The following is a 6000-nucleotide window of genomic DNA, read 5'->3' as shown; positions in this document are numbered from 1 at the left end:
CATTATGGAAGAAAGTATGGTGGTTCCTCAAAAAACTGAAAATAGAACTACCTTATGACCCAGCAATCCCTCTACTGGGTATATACCCCAAAAACTCAGAAACATTGATACATAAAGACACGTGTAGCCCCATATTCATTGCAACACTATTCACAGTGGCCAAGACATGGAAACAACCAAAAAGCCCTTCAATAGAAGACTGGATAAAGAAGATGTAGCACATATACACTATGGAATACTACTCAGCCATAAGAAATGATGACATCAGATCATTTACAGCAAAATGGTGGGACCTTGATAACATTATACGGAGTAAAGTAAGTAAATCAGAAAAAAACAAGAACTACATGATTCCATACATTGGTGGAACATAAAAACGAGACTAAGAGACATGGACAAGAGTGTGGTGGCTACCAGGGGTGGGAGGAGGGAGGATGCAGGAGGGAGGGAGGGAGAGAGTTAGGGGGAGGGGGAGGGGCACAGAGAAAACTAGATAGAGGGTGACGGAGGACAATCTGACTCTGGGCGAGGGGTATGCAACATAATTTAATGACAAGATAACCTAGACATGTTTTCTTTGAATATATGTACCCTGATTTATTAATGTCATCCCATTAACATTAATAAAAATTTATTTTAAAAAAAAAGATCCATATTTAGACCCTCTTCCTTGCATATAACTTTGTGCATTTATTTTATACACTTAATAATAGTCACCCCTTGGACTTGCTCTCCAAGGCAAGGAATGCTCCTTTGGGGTGTGGACTCTGCACTCCACACCTCAGGTGCCCTCAGGTACCCGGGCACAGCCCTGGTTCAGTTTTCTATTTCACACTGACTAGGTCAGAGGCCATGCTCTTTGTCACCTCACTCTGAGGTGATGGAACCCAGCCTGGGGCCAGCCCTGCACTCCAGCGGGGTGCACCTGTGAGACCCGGAGCTGCAGAAGGTGCGGGGGCGGGTGTGTGTGTGTGTGTGTGTGTGTGTGTGTGTGTGTTATGTTTAAATGCAAATTTAGTCCTTGGATTTTCTAAGCCACATAGGTTTGGCATTTTGAAGCATGCTTATGTTTTAAAAGGCTCAGGCTTTCCAAATTCTAGGAAACTCTTGACTTCCAAATATCTTCAGCCTTGGCTTCCTCCTGAACATATGTAAGTATTATCACAGAACAAATAAAAGGAGGGAAACAAGCCCTAACTCATCAAAACCCACCAAAAATGAGAAGTGTTGTTTCTGCAACAATGCCACAGTATACTTTTAACAGGAAATGAAATTAAGTTGTATTGAACTTTTAACAGATGAAAGCACAAGTTACCAAGGAGCATGTCTTTAAAAACATAAAGGGACAGATGGCCCCTTGGCATAAGTACTGGTACCTATCTTCACTTAATCTCCCCAAAGAGCCCAAATAATCCCAAAGCGAGTTGCTGGTCTCTAGACACAGAAAACCAGATTAAATCTATTTAACCTTTTCAGCAGAACACAGGAAAGGCGTGACCAGCTTAGATTTACAGAAACCCCAAACCTTATTTTTACCAATCATTTTTATCCCTTGAAATCTTTTATGAGAGCTGCCTTAAAAATGAAATGGGCTGATCTGGGCTTCCCTGTTGCCTCCTTTCCCACTGTGGTGATGCTAACAACCAGGAAGGTGCACGGGTTGTGCGGAAGCCAGAGGTGGGAGGTTGAAATACTCCACAAAGCAAGCTACAAAGGGGAGAGTACACAAGAGCGAGAGTCTCCCCAAATCACCCAATGACATTAGAAATAATAGCCCCCTGAAAGTGCCCATGATTTTTAACATCCATGGACTGTTCACTTGAGTTAACATCAAATATGATCATCACAGCTGGGTTAGCAAGTGGAATTTCCACACAATCTGGGATCCTTGACTTTTCTTATGCAACCTCATTAGTGGCACAAACTCTTGCTGTGAGAACCCATCCAGGTTTAAAAGGGACACAAACATTCAGATGTGTAAGGCAAAGGGTGAAATCCCTGGCCAGGTTGATATGGGGAGTAGCTCTACGGGGAGGAGCTGGCCAGGTGGCAGTGCCTATGGAATCAGGCGAGGACCCTGGAGGAGAGGAGAGAAGGCCTCTAGAGCACTTGGGGGTAGGGAGGGAGGGGCAAGGGGCTCTGACTGAGATATGGTGAGAGAAAAGACTGCTTCTAGAGACACAGAATGCCTTAGTCAATCAGTCACTATGAACACAAGTGTGCTTCCCTGTCACCTCGTGTAAAGGGTATTGTGCACCGCCGTGATTTGCTGTTCCTGTCTAGAATTCCGCTAGGTGATTGCTGTGTTCGGGAAGGGATGTGATGGCTGCAGCCAGGGTTACAGTTACGTGTGCTGGTTTGTGGAGAGTTGCATCTCTGGATTAAACAATCATTTACTGCTACTTGTTTTTAAACTGAGCTTCCATCGATATGTTCTATTTAACTCAATATTCATTCCATTGTGACGAGGGGCCAGGCACTAGTAGACTCTTTCGTATGGCAAGTCACTTAATCACAGCGACTCATTCTATAAACACTTACCAAATTGCTTACTTACAGCTAGACTTTGTGCTCCAGGTTCAAATGCAACAAGGTAACTCTTGAAGCCTCAGTGGTTTTTTTGTTTTTGTTTTTTGAGGTACAACTGACATATGGCATTCTATTCCTTTCAGGTGTACAACATAATGATTCAGTATTTATATATATTGTGAAATGATTACTAGAATAAGTCCAGTCAACATCTGTCACCATACATAGTCACACATTTTTTTTCTTGTGATGAAAACTTTTAAGATCTACGCCCTAAGCAACTTTCTAATGTGCACTAGAGTTGTAGCTGCAGTCACCACACTGTCCCTGACATCCCCAGGATTTGTTTATTTTATAAGTGGCAGTTTGTTCCTCTTGACTTCCTTCTCTCATTTTGCACCCCCAACCCTGCTTCTGACAATGCCAATCTGTTCTCTGTGTCTATAAGCTTGTGTTATTTTGTTTTGTTTTGTTTTATTTTAGATTTCATATATAAGTTAGATCACATGGTATTTGTCTTTCTCTGTCTGATTTAGTTCACTTAGAATAATGTCCTCAAGATCCAGTCATGTCACAAAAGGGCAAGATTTAATTTTCTTACAGCTGAATAATATTCCAGGGTATGTGTTGTGTGTGTAAAAGTCTCTCTCTTTATTTTTTCTTTTTTTGGCTGTCGGGAAGGGATCAGGCTAGTGGGTGAATGTGCAGGAGAACATGCCTGCCCACTCAAGGCATGTGGAGCTGTCTCCCACCACCATGGAAAATCTCATTGTTTTTATTCATTCACCCACCAATGGACATTTGTTTTCATATCTTGGCTATTATGAATAATGCTGCAATGACCATGGAGTGCAGATATCTTTTTGACTTACTGTTTTTTACTTCTTCAGATAAATACATATCCAGAAGTGGAATTGCTCAGTCATAAGGCAGTTCCATTTTAATTTTTTGAGGAACTACCATACTGTTCCACAGTGACTGTATCAATCTGCACTCCCTCCAACAGTTCACTAGGCTTCCTTTTTCTCCACATCCTCGCCAGCACATGGTACCTGTCTTGTTGATGACAGCCATTCTAACAGGTGTGAGGTGGTACCTCACGGTGGTTGGATTTGCATTTCCCTTGTGATTAGTGATGTTGAGCCTCTTTTCATGCACCTGTTGACCTTCTGTGTATGTCTTCTTTGGAAAAATGTCTGTTCAGATGCTCTATTCAATTTTTAATCAAATTATTATATTTTTTGTTGTAACTAAATTACACAAATTATTTATATATTTTTGGATATTAATTCCTTCTCAGACTCACGATTTGCAAATATTTCTTTTATTCAGTAGACTGCCTTTTCATTTGGTTGATGGGGGCTTCGACATGTTAATCTGTAAAAGAAGATACTGTCCTATAATGTTTCCAGGGTTTCTTCCTGTTCAAAACATGTCGTTTCAATTGGTTTTTGTATCTGTTTATAAATAGTTTTATATCATTTATATACTTCATGAATGCAGTTTGGTTACTGTGATTGATTTCTGGATCTAATCATGCCCTGGAAAGGTCACCAGATGATGTGTTTCTGAGCCCTGGAGCCTGCCAGAGTTGGGAACGGAGGCAAATGCTTACTGGAATTTTAAACACATGCTCACAAATAACTACAAACCTCAGACACAATAAATAAATGACAACGAGAGAATCAAGGTCCTTAATGTAATTCCTGGAAAACATTTTTCCCACTTAGGAGTGGTAACATATTCAGGATTCCAACAGAAGCAGGGCTTTGCTCTCGAGGGACATGCTCAAGGCTAAAGGTAATGTGGCTGGTACCACAGACCCGGGCTTTCTGGTTCATAGCTACAACCACATGGCCATTGGTGGGAGTGAGCAGCTATAAGCCTGCTAGTTTTCTGGTTTTTCTTATTCTGGAAATGCACGGTTGGATTAAATGATGGAAAAAGTCATGCCACACAGACATTTTCCTTTCAAGAAGTGAAAGAGAGGTCAGCCACAGTGCAAGTTCTTTCTACATTTATCTTGGACTGGAAGAAATGGGAGATGGCTATAACATGACCTGTGGACACAGGAGAGGAAAAATGGGAAGGTTTGCAAAAATGGTGGCAATGAAAATGGTCTACAAAGGGCCGGGCATTTGTTGGGGGAAGTGAAGCAAAACTAAAGCGGGAAGGATGACCGTTCACACACACACACCCACACACCCTCCTACTCTTAGAGAACAACTGACAAACTATTCTTGGGTTGCCAAGAAGTTTAGAAAATGTGTATTTCATGGAGTAGTCAATGTTATTCCACACCATTCTGACCCGTGCCAAGATTTTGCAGTGTATAAAATGCTGAAGAACTTTCTTTATGCATTTGGAAAATATTAAACATGTCAAAAAATAAAAACAGTAAGGAATACACAGTGCAAAATCAACGAGGCACAAAAGACACAGAAAACTCACACTTGATCTATGTGCATCCCCCAAGGCAGGGCAGAATGCTGGGATGAAGGGGGGGCTATCTGATTAGAGGGTGAGCAGGCTCAAAAGTAGCAATTCTTCACATTCTGGAAGTCCCAGATTTCTTTAAGAATTAGGTCAAACTTAGAGTTTGTCCCCAGAAAAGTGCACATGAATCTCCCTACTTTGCATACAATAACAGAAGATTTTCAGATCTCCCCAAGTCTTGGGCTGAGGACCACACTGCTGCTGTGGTCACCTTCAGGAGGACAAAGTCTAAGTCTGACTTGTTTTGTTGCTGGTGGCTCCATGTAGGTAAATGTGCAGGTCAGCAGTTTGAATCTTTATATAATACTTGAACTCTATTGCTCTTGTGTCCTCGTCTCATTTTACATGGCCTCAAATAAAAGCATTGAGAATAAGGTATCCATTCAGTCCTCTTGGTTTATTGCAGTTTATTTCAGCTTAAATGGTGCAGAATATCCCCAATGTGGTTGCATTTTATAAAAAAAAAATTAAATAAGATCAGACTATACTATTAGAGTTAACTCTATTAGAATTAAGTGGTTAAGTTTATTAAAAGGTGGGCTTGAAGTAATAGAATCCTTGCAATAATTTGGAATGAGAAAAAGAGGGATTCTGAAATATACAAGATTATTAATTGTCACATGTTTATTATAGAAAAATGAAACAACTTAAACATGTATCTATATTAAGTTGGCCAAAAATGCTCTATTATGCAACACTGTGTAGTCATAAGAATAGATCTTCAACATATATCATCCAATTTTAGAAGTAAGGTACAAAAGTAGTGTGAGAAGAAAAAGAAAATAATACATTTATATATCAGTGTGTACATATTATACATTTGATAAGTCTGGAAGACATAGTTGTCTCCTTGTTTACCTATGGGGAAAGCAGCTGGATGCCCACCTATGCCACGAACCAGCAGGACTCATAATTGACCAGGTCCTGAGGAAAAATGGTGGGGGATGAAGCATAGAGAGGTAAAGGATGGGATCG

This window comes from Saccopteryx bilineata, chromosome 5 (genome assembly GCF_036850765.1).
Source record: "Saccopteryx bilineata isolate mSacBil1 chromosome 5, mSacBil1_pri_phased_curated, whole genome shotgun sequence".
In the NCBI taxonomy this organism is placed as follows: domain Eukaryota; kingdom Metazoa; phylum Chordata; class Mammalia; order Chiroptera; family Emballonuridae; genus Saccopteryx; species Saccopteryx bilineata.
The sequence above is the reverse complement of the archived record's forward strand: the minus strand, read 5'-3'. Positions refer to the sequence as shown.